The sequence below is a fragment of the Symphalangus syndactylus genome, chromosome 22 (assembly GCF_028878055.3).
Source record: "Symphalangus syndactylus isolate Jambi chromosome 22, NHGRI_mSymSyn1-v2.1_pri, whole genome shotgun sequence".
Taxonomy (NCBI): Eukaryota; Metazoa; Chordata; class Mammalia; order Primates; family Hylobatidae; genus Symphalangus; species Symphalangus syndactylus.
Window position 1 is genome coordinate 65,521,944 of NC_072444.2, and position 16,757 is coordinate 65,538,700.

Here is a 16,757-nt window from a genome sequence, read left to right on the forward strand (position 1 = left end):
ATCAACCTTTAAAAAGAGATTCTCTAGTTGGAGAAAGATGTTTCAACCAAGCTGCCCTAATTCTAATCCCTAGGATTCATTTTTCCTTTCTGAAATATTTTTTAAATTAAAGATACCACTATCATAGGGGTTTCAGAAAAGTTCTTACTAAACACAAGAGAAAAAAACGAATACTCATATAGGATATAAACACAGAGTACAACAGTAACAGGGGGAGAGCTTTATTATAGATAGCCTTTTTTTAGTCTGAATGGAAGAGGATTCTGTCAGTTAAGAACACTTAGCCACTGAATAGGCTGGGCGCAGTAGCTCATCCCTGTAATCCCAGCACTTTGGGAGGGCGAGGCGGGCGGATCACGAGGTCAGGAGTTTAAAACCAGCCTGACCAACATGTTGAAACCCTGTCTCTACTAAAAATACAAAAATTAGCTCGGCGTGGTGGCACATGCCTGTAATCCTAGCTACTAAGAAGGCTGAGGCAGAAGAATTGCTTGAAAACAAACAAACAGACAAAAAACACTTAGCCACTGAATAAATAGAATTCTACTAAATCTAATTCTAGGTAATTATCACAACTTAAAATACTTTTTTTTTTTAAAAAAAAAACAAGGCAGAGTCTCACTCTGTCACCCAGGTGGGAGTGCAGTGGCGTGATCTCGGCTCACTGCAACCTTCACCTCCCAGATTCAAGCTATTCTCCTGTCTCAGCCTCCTGAGTAGCTAGGATTACAGGCATGTGACACTAAGCCCAGCTAATTTTTGTATTTTTAGTAGAGACAGGGTTTTGCCATGTTGGCCAGGCTGGTCTCGAACTCCTGACCTCAAGTGATCCGCCCGCCTGGGTCTCCCAGAGTGCTGGGATGACAGGTGTGAGCCGGCAAGCCCAGGCAAATCTCACATTTTATATACATATATCTTTATATATGTATTTGTTTCTGAATAATTGTATGTTATAAGAATATATCAAATTATTTTTTAAATATACTTAATTTTTTCAAACAGTTTTAGATTCACAACCAAATTGAGAGGAAAGTAAAAAGATTTCCCATATATCCCTTGCTTCCATATACGCACAGCCTCCTGCACTACCAAAATCCCACATCAAAGTTGAGAATTTTTTAAAACTGATAAATATACATTGACACATCATTATCATCTAAAGTCCACACTTCACAGTAGGGTTCACTCTTGGTGTTGTACATTCTTTGTGTTTTGGCAAATGTATAATAACATGTATGCACTAATACAATATCAAACAGAGTAGTTTCACTGCCCTAAAACTCCTCTATGCTCCGTCTATTAATTCCACCCTCCCCCCCACCCCCTGGCAAACCATCGATCCTTTTACTGTCTCCATAGTTTTACATTTTCAAAAATGTCATCTACGTCGAATCATTTTTTAACTATGATTTTGGAATAGTGTCGTCATAGACACATTTTTCGAGTTTAGATCAAAGAAATTTCAACAGTGTAACCAAATACTTACAATTGATGTTCAGCTAAATTTGCTGTAAGTTCATTTTTATAGCTGTAACAATTACATAATGTTTGTACACTCATTTAAAGGCTGTAGTAAATTCTACTTCAAAATCCTGTCTGACTTCAGTAGAAAAGAATATGATTTATCTCCCTAAAAAATATTATTTAAACTAAGATTTAGTTACTTGATTCCACGTTTCCTATACAAATGATATGAAAACACTATTTCAGAGAGTTTAGACAATGTCACTGATTTACAGCATAATAGGAAGTGTCAAGGAGTCCACTTCCAGAATGTTGACGTGAGCAGCCTAGTAAACTCAGCCCCCTACATAACTGGTGAGAATTATTTAACTTAAAAGAAAATCTCTAAAACTTGACCTAAGAGCATAAACCAAAATAAGATAAGTTATTTAAGAAAATATGCGAAATCTAGGTTAGAACAATAAGAGTCTGTGGCACTTGCACTAAATACTATTACTGCTTCCTCCACCACCTCAGTTCAGCTTGATGGAAGATTTACTATGGACAGGAGTGGCCAAGAAATTGGAGTCCCCTTTACCTTTGGCTCTCAATAAAAAGTCTCATTTGGAAAAGCACGACACCAACTTTTCTCGAACCCTCCAACTCTAAATTGCTGAGCCTAAACTCCTGTTGAATACAGAAATAGTTCAAGAGCTCCCTTCCTCCACCCATCCTGCGCTCACAGGGGGAAGACCTCCCAATCCAGGGAAGGCCAAGAACCCAAAGGCCCCACTGCCCTTGCCCCACCTTGCTGGTAGGACAGAAGTTCTATGCCAAGAGAGGCAAACCAGAGGCTAACATTCTGCCTACTGCCAGAGTACTGACTCAGAGATTTTGCTCACAGGTAGAAGCAGTCCATAAGAATGGAGAACTTCAAACCTCTCCCCAAAAGAACTGATTTTATTTGAAACAGAGTGTGCAGACTTCAAGCCCAAGTCTGCTATCTAAAACAATGGAGATTTTTGTTGTAAGCAATTAAGAGCAGGCTGTGGTTTTATGAGAGCAGCAAGCTAAATGGTAGGTTCACTAACTTGTCCGAGAAAACTGTGGAAAAAGACAGCAAAGAAGAGCCCTTCTGGAGTGAGAAGAAACTTCAAAGACTGGTCTCAAAAAACATCCCTGCCAGAATTTAATTGTATCAGAGTGGAGCAATTAATGTCAAAAGGCATTATCAGCCAGCAAATAGTGTATATGCTACCAAAGGAAGGGATCAAACTCAATAAGCATTAATATCATACAAAGTGTGTTCTCTGACCACAACTGAGTTATAAATCAACGACAACAAAAAAGCACGGAAATACATAAATGTTGGGGAAATTCTACAACACATTCTTAAATGACAAATGGGTCAAAAAAGAAATCAGAAGAGAAATTAGAAAATACTTTGAGATGAGTGAAAATGAAGACTCTATATATCAAAACTTAGGGAATGATGTTCAAGTAGTTATCGGAGAAAAATTTATAGCTGCAAATGCCTACATTATATAAGAAGAAGGATCTCAAATCATTAAGCTAATCTCCTCGCTTAAGAACTAGCAAAAATACCAGCAAACAAGCAGAAACAAGGACATGATAAAGATTAGAGTGAAATTTTTAAAAATACAGAGAGGAAAAACAACAGAAAATATTAACAAAATCAAAAGCTAGTTCACTGAAAAGATCAACAAATTTGACAAATCTGTAGCTAGACTAACAAAGACAAACAGAGAAAAAAATAAAATTACTAAAATTAAGAATGAAATATGAGAGACACCCCTATTGATACAGTAGATACAGAAATAAAAAAAAGAAATACAAGGGAATACCATGAATAACTATATGCCAAAAATTACATAACTTAGATAAAATGTACAAATTTTTCAAAAGACACAATCAAAACTAAAACATAATGAAACATATGAACAGACCTATAACAATTAAATAAATCGAATGGTAAATCAAAATCGAATCCCTCAAATCCCAAGAACCAGATGACTTTACCTAATAATTCTAGCAAAGATTTGCAGAAGAAAGCCAGTTGTTCAAAAACCCTTCCAAGAACCAGATTATGAGGAAACACTTCTTGATTCATTCTATGAGGCCAAAATATTTGTTACCGTGATACCAAAGCCAATGTTATCATATGAAAGAAAAATACTGACCAACATCTTTTATCAATATAGACACAAAACTCTTCAACAAATACTAGCAAACTGAATCCATCAAAATATTAAACAGAAGTATCACCATGACCAGATGGCATTTATTCCATCTGTACTCAAAGCTAGTTAACTTAAACATTTTGGAAATATATTAATTTATTACACCATATCAACAGAATAAATGACAAAAGGTATATGATCATCTCAGTAGGTATGAAAAAAAGCATCTAATAAAATATAACACTCCTTCATGATAAGAATGCTATACAAATTAGGAATAGAGGGATCTTTCTTAACCTGATAAATGATATCCACAAAATAAAAACAGCTAATACCATATAGTTAATGGATAATGACTATCCATTAATAAGGGGATATTTTCCCCTTAAGATCAAGACTAGAACAAGAATCAGACAAGAATGTGTCTTCTAAACATTTCTGTTTAACATAGTACTGAAGTTTCTAACCAAGGCAATTAGGCAAAAAAGAAGTAGAAAGAGAAGAAGGAGGAGGAGGAGTAAAAGGCACCTAAGTTGGAAATGAAGAAGTAAACTTTCTCATTTTGCAAATGACGATCTTGTATAGAGAAAATCCTAAGGGATCCACTAAAAATCTATTTAACCTAATAAATTCAGCAATGTTGGAGGATAGAAGATCAATATACAGAAATCAGTTGCACTTCAACACAGTTATAATTTATAATCAATTGCACTTCAACACATTTATAATGAACTTGAAAAATAAAATTAAGAAAATTTCACTACAAATAGCATGAAATTTAGAAATAAAGTTAATGAAAGAATATAAAATTTATACTCTGAAAACTGAAAATCATTTTTAAGAGAAGTTTTAAAAGACTCAAATAAATAGAAAGCTATCACATTGATATATTTGAAGATTTAATATTGTTAAGAGCACAATAATCCTCAGTTGTTTTCTATATATTCCCCACAGTCTCTCTCAAAATCCCTGCTAGTTTATTGGCCAAAATTGGCAGGCTAATCCTAAAACTCATAAGACAATACAAGGACTCAAAAATAACCAAAACATCTTGAAAAATGAGAACAAAGTTGAAAGACTCACACTTCCAATGTTAAAGCTGAATACAAAGCTATAGTAATCAAGATAATCGATACTCATAAAAATAAAATAGACATATAGATCAGTGAGGTAGAACTTAGATAAATAAAGCCTCACATTTACAATCAAATGATTTCCAACAATTTGCCAAGGCAGTTTAATAGTGGAAAGACTCATCTTTTATACAAATGATACTGGGATAAGTAAATATCCATATGTAAATCCACATGGATATCCATATGTGTATAGCAAAATTAACTAAAAGTGGATCATAAATCTAAATTTAAAAGTTAAAACATTGCATTTAAAAAGAAACATGGAATTAAATCTTAGTACTTTTGGATTAGGCAATGGTTTCTCAGATATGATACAAAAAGCACAAACAACAAAAGAAACAAATAGCTAAATTATACTTCATCAAAATTTAAAACTTTTGTGATTCAAAAGACACCTTTGAAAAGAGAAAAAACTATAGCACGGCAGAAAACTTTTGCAAATCATATCTTACAAGGGAGTTTTATCTAGAATCTATTCAAAATTCTAGTAACTCAATATTAAAAAGACGAAGACCCTAGTAATAAAATGGGCAAAAGCTTTATATAGACATTTTTTCATATACACATACAAATGGCTAATAAGCACATTAAAAAGATACTCAACATCTTTAGGCATCAGGGAAATGCAAAGTGAAGCCACAGTGAGATACCACTTTATATTCATCAGAATGGCTACAGATCATAACAAGTCTTGGAGACAATGTGCAGACGATGAAACCCTCACACTCTACTGATGTGAATGCAAATATTTCAACCAGTTTGGAAAACAGTCTGGCAGTTCTTCCAAAGTTTGAACATAAACAGTTACCCTACCTGTCAAGTTCACTCCTAGGTATATACTCAAGAGAAATAAAAACACATGTCCACACAAAAACATCAATGATCCTAGCAGCTTTATTTGTAATAGTCAAAAAAGTGGAAATAACTCAAATGTCTATCAAATGATAAATGCATAAATGTCTTATAGCAATAAAATGGAAGATTATTTGGCAAAAAAAGCAATGAAGTATTGATATATGCTACAAAATAGAACATTATGCTAAGTGAAAGAAGCCAGTAACAAAGGACAACATATCATATGATTCCATTTATACAAAATGTCCACAGTAGGCTAATCTGTAGAGATAGAAAGCAGGCCAGATGCAGTGGTTCACACCTGTGATCCCAGCACTCTGGGAGGCTAAGGCCGGCAGATCATTTGAGGCCAGGAGTTAGAGACCAGCCTGGCCAACATGGCGAAACCCCATCTCTGCTAAAAATACAAAAATTAGCCGGGCGTGGTGGCAGGTGCTTGTAGTCCCAGCTACTTAGGGGGCTGAAGCATGACAGTCACCTGAACCTGGGAGGCGGATGTTGCAGTGAGCAGAGATCACGCCACTGCACTACAGCCCAGGGGACACAGCGAGACACTGTCTCAAAATGTAAATAAATAAAATTTTAAAAAGGGAAAAGTGGTTGCCTTGAGGCTAGGAGTTTGAAAAAATATGAACAATACTATTAACAGGCATTGTTTTCTTGATGAAAAATTCTGCAATTGTATATTAACTATGGCTGCACAACTCCGTAAATACACTCAAAACCATTGACTTGTACATAGGGAAAATAAATCCCAATAAAGGTGTTAGTTAAAATAAAGAAAATTCTATTTTGAGACATTATCACAAATGATAAAAATTTACAGCCAAAACTTGGAAACAATCCAAATATCCAAAAGTATTGGAAAGGTTAAAAAATGTATGCTAATCCACATAATATAATGTATTCTTATTAAAATAGTATTTACAAATTGTTAATCACAACATAGGAGGGTGTTCGGGTTAGAATGGTAAGTGAAAGAAGCAAGAAACAATCATATCAATAATAAAATTCATTTGTATTTAAAAAATAGCATGAATATTAAATACCAAAATATTAATATTGCTGTCTGTGTTGTTGTGGTACTGGTGATTTTTATTTCAACTTTCTTTCATGTTTTCTAATTTTACAAATTTGCTATAAATTTCAATTTTAAAACATTTAAACAAATAAAAGTAACCATGGATTGAGGTTTGCCATCGATAAGTGATTGCAAAACTGGTATTATTCTACCAACTCATTTTCATAATGTTTAATGATGACTGAGCTAATAGATGTCTATTTCTTAATTTAAATCATCACTCTTTTTAGTTAATAGGGTTTTAAATGAACATTAAAAATAATTGAGTATGCAAATATACTCATTACTATCCTTTATTGTTATCAGTAAATTAAAATCTGAGCCAGTGTGCTCAAAACATCAGTTGCTTTACCACTAAAATAATATTAGGAGAGAAGAGTAAAGAAAAACAATTATAAGGCTATGGTCATATTTTAAATAAGTTATTATTAAGAATCACTAATAAATCTTAGCTCTTTTATTCTCTATTAATGAGAATAATATGTCATAGGAAACAAAAATAAAAATCATGAATCCCCTTATTCAGGATTTAGATAACTTTTTATATTTGTTTACAGTCTTGAATTACTAGATTGGTTCATCAGTTTTACCATTATCTCATATTTAATTTGTAAGGAAAGCAGCAAAATATAATCCCTCCTGTGAATGTTTGTTTTTTCCCCTGAAGAACAGAACAGATGATACAGTAGAGTCTACATTTTTTGCTCAAACTATTCAAGTCTAATTCTGATTCCTTTCACATAGGTTTTAATGACTGTTGACTGAGAAAATAGACGTTTTTTAAAAAAATAGCCTATAGGTTGTTATTGTTGATGCTATTAATATTAGAAGTCGAATAGTCAAAAAGCTGGCACAGATCCAGAGAGATCACTATTGAGAAGAGGTTGCTCTGTATAACTCTAAAATACTCCAACTCCAGAGATTCATAACTTTTATGTAATCTAGTCTAGTATTTTATACTAGACACTATCAAGTTATATTTCTGGTTCCACTTCAGTTTTTTCCTACTTAATCTCTATCTAGCTCCTCTCACTGAATCTTCAGTAAAATTAAATAATAAATAAAGGAAACAAACTTAAAGACTAATGAAACTAGTTTCATTTGTTTTATTTTCTTTAACGTTGCCTTTGATAAATTCACTGACACACTGAGTTAGCCATAGTGTGTAATCGGAGACAGCCCAGTATCCTAGAAACTGATTTGTTTCATTGCTCTCGAGCACCATTGCAAGCATAAAGAACTGGCAGTTGTTTCCAGGTACTTTGGAGCTCCCTTTGTGGCCAAGGAACTCTGGAGAGGAATACTTGAGGCAGTACTAGAACTCAGTCTAAGCATAGTTAACACCAGCAAACATTCAGCGCGCCTTGGTGACAAAGAATGAAGTCACTACAATAATAATTCTATTGGTGATATACACGAAGGTGTGTATGAACATACAAAGGTGTGCATACAAATACGAATACACAATTGTATTTCCCAGGCAATCCTAGACAGCTATAAGCAATTTTTTGAAAGAGGTTTTATTAATTAAAAAGCTACAGTGCTGAAGAGTCCTTATGTAAAAGATTTGGCTTAAGTTACTATATCATGAAGCCTTTTCCAGACACTAGACAAAAACTTCAAAGAATGGTTGGAAGAAGTTTCTGGCTTTTGTTGAAGGACTCTTCTGGAATGGTAGCCAAAAGCAAATGTGGCCAACTCATGACATGAAAAGCTAGGTACCAATGAAAGAGATGCTCAGGATAACAAATAGTAGCCTAAAAAAAAGACAGTGGGGTTTGCTACTGCCAAGAAGGATAGCAGATCTAAGCCAGAGGAACACATCAGAATCACCTAAAATAATCTTAGATTTTGCCCTGATATAGGTTTCTTGACTTTAGCACTATTTGTATTTTGGGATGGTTAATACTTCGTTTGGGGAAAGGAACAGGACACTAAACATGCACAGGGCATTGTTTAGCAGCATCCTTGGCTTTCATTCAACAGATACCAATATGACAACTAACAATGTTTCCAGATATTGCAAAGTGTACTTTGGGGTACACAATTTTCCCCATTTGATAAACAATCATAGATCAACTAAGTCAAATTCTCAGTACTAGAACTACTCTGCTCTCTAGCTTGGCCTTCTGAATCCCACACATTGAATGGTTAGACATTTCTGGCCCTTGGCCTTATATTGCATGTTTTAAAATTGTTGTTGTTGCTGTGAAACACCCATCCTGGCCGGGCACAGTGGCTCATGTCTGTAATTCCAACACTTTGGGAGGCCAAGGCGGTGGATCACCTGAGGTCAGGAGTTCAAGACCAGCCTTGTAAACATGGAAAAACCCTGTCTCTATTAAAAATACAAAAAAATTAACTGGTGTGGTTGTGGGTGCCTGTAATCCCAGCTACTTGGGAGGTAGAGGCAGGAGAAATGTCTCTTGAACCCAGGAGGCGGAGGTTGCTGTGAGCTGAGCTGAGATCGCACCATTGCACTCCAGCCTGGGCGACAGAGCAAGACTCTGTCTCAAAAAAAACAAAACAAAACAAAACAAAACAAAACAAAACAAAAACACACACACAAAAACAAAAAAACCATCCATCCTTTCTTGGATATTTGTGGAATCTTTCCTTACTCAACTTACTCTAGAAAGGCAGTGTGGAGAAAGCAAATGATGAAAAAATATATATGTGTGAATTTAAATCCCATCTTTGTTCTATTCCATTTGTGAAACATTTGGCAGTTTATTTAAGCTTTGTCTTTAATTTCTGCCTAAAGGACTTCTCTAGTCAGCTACAGTCTACTATTAACTGGAGGCAAAATGAGGATCAAGACAATGACCATAAGGTTTCACATTAATAATTCATTATCACATGGTTTAAGCCAGAATACAGAAGCTGTCCATACAGGAAAATCACTGATATTTCAAACCTGAAATCGGAGTTCACCCTTTAGAAAATAATGTGTGGGAATAAGATACATAAAAGGTCTCTAATATCGTGACAGGCAGCCCCTAATGTGGCCCCCTCTTACCCCTACCACCTGGTATTCACTCCTTCTCTAGCCCCTTTCTCTGAGTGGAGGATGGATCTAGTTAGCAGCTTCTAATAAATAGAATATACCAAAAGTGATGGGATATCATTTCTGAGATTGGGTGACAAGAAGTCTGACTTCCATTTTGTGAATGCCTTCTCCCACTCTCTTATTCACTAGCTCTACGAGAAGCTTGTGGTCATGCTGTGAACTGCCCTGTAGAAAGGCCCACATGACAAAGAACTGAGATTATACTCAGTAGAGAGGTATGATCTTCTATTCAACAACCTGCAAGGAACAGAATCCTGCCAACAGCCCCACGAGCAAGCTTGGAAGTGAATCCTCCCTAATTGAGCCTTCTGATGAGACCACATCTCTGTGCAACACTTTGATTGCAGTCTCATAAGAAACTTTGAAGCAGATGACACAGCAAGCTCACCAATAGAAACTATGAGATTATAAGCATTGTTTTGTCTTACTAAGTGTTAGTAATTTGTTACACAGTAATAGATAACTAATGTAAACATAGTAGAATAAATGATTTTTTATCTCTTCTCCTCATCCATTCTATGACAATCATAACTATGATGATGATGATGATGATGACGATGATGATACCCTCCCTCCCTAACTATATGAGTCTCAGATGAAGCTGTGCCATGAGTCTTCTGCCCCTCAATCTAGCAGGGGCAATCCTATACTGACCATATTATCATGATTCTCCCAAGCCCTGAGTCCTAATATGGCCTATCAATTATCTTTCCCAATCATAATTACAATAAGATTAAAATTCTCATTATGAAACTATTAGGGATCAAATGTGGATTATTTCACATTGCTTATGCAATTCATGTTTGATGTCAATCTCAGGGGCAAAAACCCAAAAGAATCCTGAATGCAGAATTTAATTAGGGCATCTCAAAGCAACCAAGTCTTTTCTATGCCCATATCTCATCCTGAAACCCAGTTTAATATTAAAATAAAAATACCACCTTCCTCAAAAGATTATTTTGATAAATTAAATGACACAAATACACAAAGTTTCCTAACTTTACTCCTGTGATGTAGTAAGTGTGCAACAAATATTAAGGGTTTCTTGTTATTTTAATTTTTTCCTCTTCCAACCCCTCAGTTTTCTAATCCTCTTATGGGTGTTTAATTCCATTTCTAGGCTTTTTCAATTTCTGCCAATTTCCTATTCTAAAAATACTAAGGAATTCATAGAACCAATTAGTTCTTTTTTTTCACCTTAAAGTTTCAAAACGATCTACTTACTACTTGTTGCCCTTAGATAAAAATAAGGCCAAATGAAAAATGAAATTAAAGATCCATTGCTTATGACCAGCCCATAAACCAATTAAATAACTTTCCTTTTTCTTTAACTAGAATATTGTCAAGTTGATTAAAAATTAATGGCCCAAAAATTCAGAAGCTGAATCACAGCTGTTTTTTAAATAAATGCTATCAAAAAGACAAATTGATTAATACATATTGTTTTCTGAAAATGGGAAGAAAAACATTTTTTCAAGTTTAAGTTTACAGTTGAAGATACTAAAGGTACCACGTACCTAAGCTAAAAGAGATCTCCTCATTATCATTTAATCTGTCAGCATATCTAGGGCTGGGTTTCTGGAAATAAACAGGTGCCAATCTATCCTCTGAGGATAAGAGTACGGAGTAATTTGAAAAATATAAAATAGCTTGACCTATCTATAAAAATACTTTTTTCACATATCTTTAGGGGTGTTTTAGCTGGATGTTGCCAGTGGGTTAAGACACTGTGATCTGCTCAAACATATATAATTTAAAAACTTGTCAATCTCTTAGCAGCTGCTAATAATTTACTGTGAATTGAAGTAATCACGCCTTTAGAAAACAGGTTTCTCATCAGCTCCATTTTGATAAAGAAGAGTAGGGAGAAAGAGTGGTACATTCAATTCCGAATGTACCACTGAGGAGAAGCCTCAGTAGCTAAGAAGAAATATGGCAGCACCAAGTAACTCGGGCAGGGAAAAAAAGGTTTCCTAATGCAGATTTGACGTGCTTCATGTGGGTTAATCTAAAGCTGGTGTCAAGATCTTTCCCTTTCCTGAGGGGTGCTGAGTGCCTGAAGTTTCATGAGACTTGCCTAAGAGATTCTCTCAAAAATATGGAAAATAATATAGATCTCAAATAAGTTGATCAAAGCTTTAATCTTAGCAGGTGATCACTGTGCATCTTCTGGTGCTTTTAATTTCAGGTAACATACTGATAAATTAAATGACTAGTAGGGGCTTGTTTTTATGTTTTGAGTTTAGAAACTGCCCAGAAAGGATCTGTGAGATATTTCCAGTAATTTACTTAACCTAAAATGCCTTATGTTATGCATGTTTATGATATTTATATTTCAGGTAGTACTGATAAGTTTTTATTTTCTTGTGATATTACATCTTGAAAGATTTACTGAACTGACTACCTACAAATCTATACACACTGTTCACATGATTAAAAAATATATTATTGAAGAAAGTTTGAAACGACAACAAAAAGTAGTTTTAGTTTCACTGTTAGAAGAACAAGAAGAAACTGAAGCAGCCCTAAAAACTCACTTTGTAGCCAAGAAAATGGTTTTCATAAAATTGAAAAAATGTCCCAAAGCAACAATATTATATTTCTTAAACTATTGCTGCTACTGACATACAAAGAATTCTTTCTATAATTCTTCTGTGGCCTCCGTTGGTGACAAAGTGATTACTAGAAAAATTTTGTGAATAGTTTCTTTTTATAAGCTTCCAGGCATAGAAAATAAAAAAGAGAGAGACTCATTTGAGTGTCACTATCTTCAATTATTAAATGGGTTTAAAAATCACATGATTCAGTATATAAATCAAAATAATACACGATCTTCTACTAGCACAAATTTGCAGAAGTGCAATGTAGTGTCATCAAGTAATGCCAACAACGGTCAAAATAAACTTCTGCTTCAGTGGTTACAAATGCAAGACGCCACAGTGGAAAGAACTGGGAGTAGGATACTCCATTAGTCTATGGCACCTTGATCTGTTTGGTTTCCATTTTCCTTACCTGTATCATGAGGGAGTGCTACAAATGGTATCAAATACTCCTTCTAGTTCTACATTTCAAAGATAAATATGAATGTTGTGGGACTATTAAAGAGGGATTCTTTCATATAAATAGATGACATTCACTGCATAAATGTGGCAATGATATTTTGTCACATATACTGCTTTAGTGTTTTTAAAATATGTTTTAATTTGTAGAGTTCTAGGTTCACAGCAAAATTGATCAGAAAGTAGAGTTCCCATATATTCCTTCCGCCATACACAAACAGCCTTGCCCACTGTCTACATCTCACACCAGAGCGATACATTCATCACAGGTGAATTTAAGCCAACCCATCCATAGTTTATATTAGCATCTATCATTAACATTAGGGTTCACTCTTGGTGTTATACATTCTGTAGATTTAGATAAATGTATACTGACATGTTCCTTCAGTGGTTTTATTGTCTTGGCCAGATTACTATACGATGGTGTAAAAAAAAATATTAAAATATTTCCTATAGTAAGTTCCAGACAATGATATCCAAATAATGACCCTTATTCTGTGTTTATTTTTTTCTTTTAATAGAGACAGGGTCTCACTCTATGGCCCAGGCTAGTCTCAAACTCCTGGCCTCAAGTGATCTTGCCACCTCTGCCTCCCAAAGTGCTAGGGTTACAGGTATGAGCCATTGCAGCTGGACCCTTGTTTATCTTTATCTTCCACGCAACTTAGATGTGAAATTCTAAACCTGGTAGATATTATAGCAACCAACAGTTGTTGCATCATTGAGTTGGATGACCCAAATTTCAATAAAAGAGATAAAAGATGAAAAAAAGAATGTAAGTGTGAAGTTTTCCAGATGAATAATTATTCTCTGTGTAGAATGTCCTCTTCAAGTAGCATCCAATTGTTTCATTATTAAGGAAAAGTCCTAAGTACCCCAGGGGGAGGGAGGACTGAATATTGAATAGAGCATTACTTACTGAGGATCACTTAACTAAGTGGAGCAACGGGCTTTGCTTTGAAGGCTTGTCTCCTAACTAAAATATATCTGTTAAAGCATCAAATGCAGTATCCATTTATCAGGAGGAATATCACCCAGCAGGCAAGGATTTTCAAAGCTCAACATGTTTTTTTCCACTGGAATGGGACTTTTCCAGTGAAGAGATAAAAATTCTTTGAACATTTTAAATCTAGCCACAGGGTCTTTTTTTTCTTCTGTGGAGAGTATCCAGAATTGCTTCATCTGGTAGAAGAAACAATTTGTTCATTGCAGAGAGCTTTAATTTATTACAATCAAACCCAGAAAGATTCAGATCTGTTGATTCTTATGAAATGCACAGGTTTTGACAATGCATTCTTTCTGTAATATCATGGTAATGAAATAGTATTAATAAATTATGATACTTGGACTTTGCAAATGATTCTCTTCCACTTCATCTCCTTAGCATGACTGGGGCTGTTTGTTTAGAATAAGAGGCAACTGTGCCCTTCCAGTTTGTCATTTTTATCTTTGATCCTAATGTAGAGATTATGGCCCTGGGGTAAATGTCATTAATGGAAGAAGAGGAAATAAAATATCTGCAAAAGAAATTAATCAAGAAAGAACCTATAATCAGGTGAAATATGAAGGCCATGGTTAAAAAAAAAGATAAAGAAGTAGAGACTGACAAACAAAAAAGGTTTGTTTTCTCTCTTTCTCTGAGGAACAGTCCAGGTTTTCCTTTCTCTCTGTAACTTCCCTCCACGAAGTTACAGAGCTTGTATATCATGACTATAAAGATATTATAAATCAAGCTGATGACACTTATTCTGATCCTAATATATTTTCATAAAACACAGTTAATAAAGGATCAGACTGTAAAGTAGACGGAAGTAACACAAGTTATGCAAAAAGGCAGTAGAAAGCTCCTTATAGCACCACCGCCATCATGACCTTCATTAGCGTTTCAGTTAGTTCAGTCTAAGCACTGAATGTTAGCCTCTTAGATTTACATTTAATATTGTACATAGTTGCTGATATCTAATCTTTAAGCATCAGCTCTACAGACTGATGATGATGATGATAATGATGTTTATCCTCAAAAGGGAGATGTATTAACCTGTGTTTATTGCCCCAGAGTAGTGAAGAAACACCCATTTTTCTATTCAGGTAACTGAATAGAAAATGTAATATCAGTTGAGAGAACAGTAAAACAAAATCCTAGCTAATTAGAAATTTAAATGTAGCTTCCAGGGCATCTTTGTAAAAAAAAAAAAAAAAAAAAAAATATATATATATATATATATATATATATATATATACACACACACACATATATATATAACATATGATAATTTCTACAATATTTTACTTCCCACTTATTTGATATTTTCGTTACCATTCTCTGAGCACCAGCGTATATCAGGTACTTTGTTAAACATTTGCTTACATTGATCTAAACATGCCCACATCCCAAAAAAGGAAACAGAGCCTCAGAAAAATTAGGTAACTTACCCAAGGTCACAAAGCTACTAGTGGTTGAGCTGGCATTGAACCCAGGTTGTCTGTGGCTAAACTCTGGTTTCTTCCAACTATATTTCACTGGCCTGTAGATCTCTAACCTTCTTTGGTTTTAAAGAAAGTTTTTCACTGCTGTATTCTGAGTAACAGTAGGGATTTTAATAGATTCTTGAACATTCTACCTACATGACTATTCCATATGCTTGCAACCCTTTACATTTAGAAGAAGAAATAGCTTTTCTGAAAATAACTTTTCCCCAGGAAATAAAAATATGGTAGGCAAAATGTAAAGAACAAAGTTTTAACTAAAACAGGTAACTTCTCCTTAGGAAAAGTTACTTTGACATGAAATAAGTTTATGATATTAATAATTATTGGGGATTTTGAAACAGAAAATCCTATTCTCTGCAAATAAACATATCCTCCATCATGGTACATGATATTAAACTTAACCATTTCAGGGCGAATATAAACTTTGGAGAGTGAATTTAACTCATTCAAATGATCCATTTACCCTTAAAAAGCAAAAGATTTACTAGTGATCTTATCAAGACATTTAGATCAAATTGCTTATATTAATATTTTTTCCTCATGGAAATTTATCAAATATTTTCAAAATTCATTATGGAGTCTTCAAAATAATTGAATATATGCTCCAGCTAAAACAAAGGATCATGTACCTAGTAAAAATATACGCATGTACTGTACACATAAAATCTTTTAAAAGTTCAAGTTTTCTTAGTTTTGCACTTAACAAATCCTATATGATAAAATTCTAAAGAATAAAATGCAGGTACATAAGAGACAAGGTAGATTATTCATTATAGAGGTAATTAGCCTTCCACCAATAATGAGATTTGATTGAAGTCTGATCAAAAACCACACTGAGATTTTGGCAAAATTAACATACTGCTTAACAAAATGTGTTATACTTCTTAGTATTTCCTTTTGGTAAAGGTGATTTTAAACATTTGCCTCTATCCAATTCCAAACATTTGGTGCAAAACAGTCTACTTAAGGAAAGTCATATTTGAACAATTTTTGAAGATACCCAGTAATTCATTAACTTGTAGTCCAGAATTTTATTAATACATGATTAAACAAAATGTGTTAGAACTGGGGAAAAATAAGCAATTACCAGAAGCCCACATACTGGTGCAAGATTACAATGATTCTTTTTTTTAAGATTATAAATCAAATAGCTATTTGTTTTTTAACATGAGATAAAACTAAGTCTTTACACATATAATAACACTGTGGAAATGCATTTACATGTTCAACACTGAAACGTTAATTCAGAAAACATATGATTTAGTATTTATTTTGATAAGTTTAAGCCCTCAAGTGGAAGATAATAAATCTGAATGTTAATGTGAATACCAAATATTTATGCTATGTCAGAATTTAGCAATTAGCACCAAAAAACTTGTTTACTTCAGTCAATTCAACAGTGTCTACCATTAATTCCCCATC

General features: G+C 34.2%; 1 protein-coding gene across 2 annotated transcripts in view; it reads right to left on the reverse strand.

Moving 5' to 3' along the window:
• LRP1B (LDL receptor related protein 1B) overlaps positions 1-16,757 on the reverse strand; it is a 1,943,477-nt gene that overhangs the window by 540,431 nt on the left and 1,386,289 nt on the right. The gene's annotated exons all lie outside the window — the stretch shown is intronic.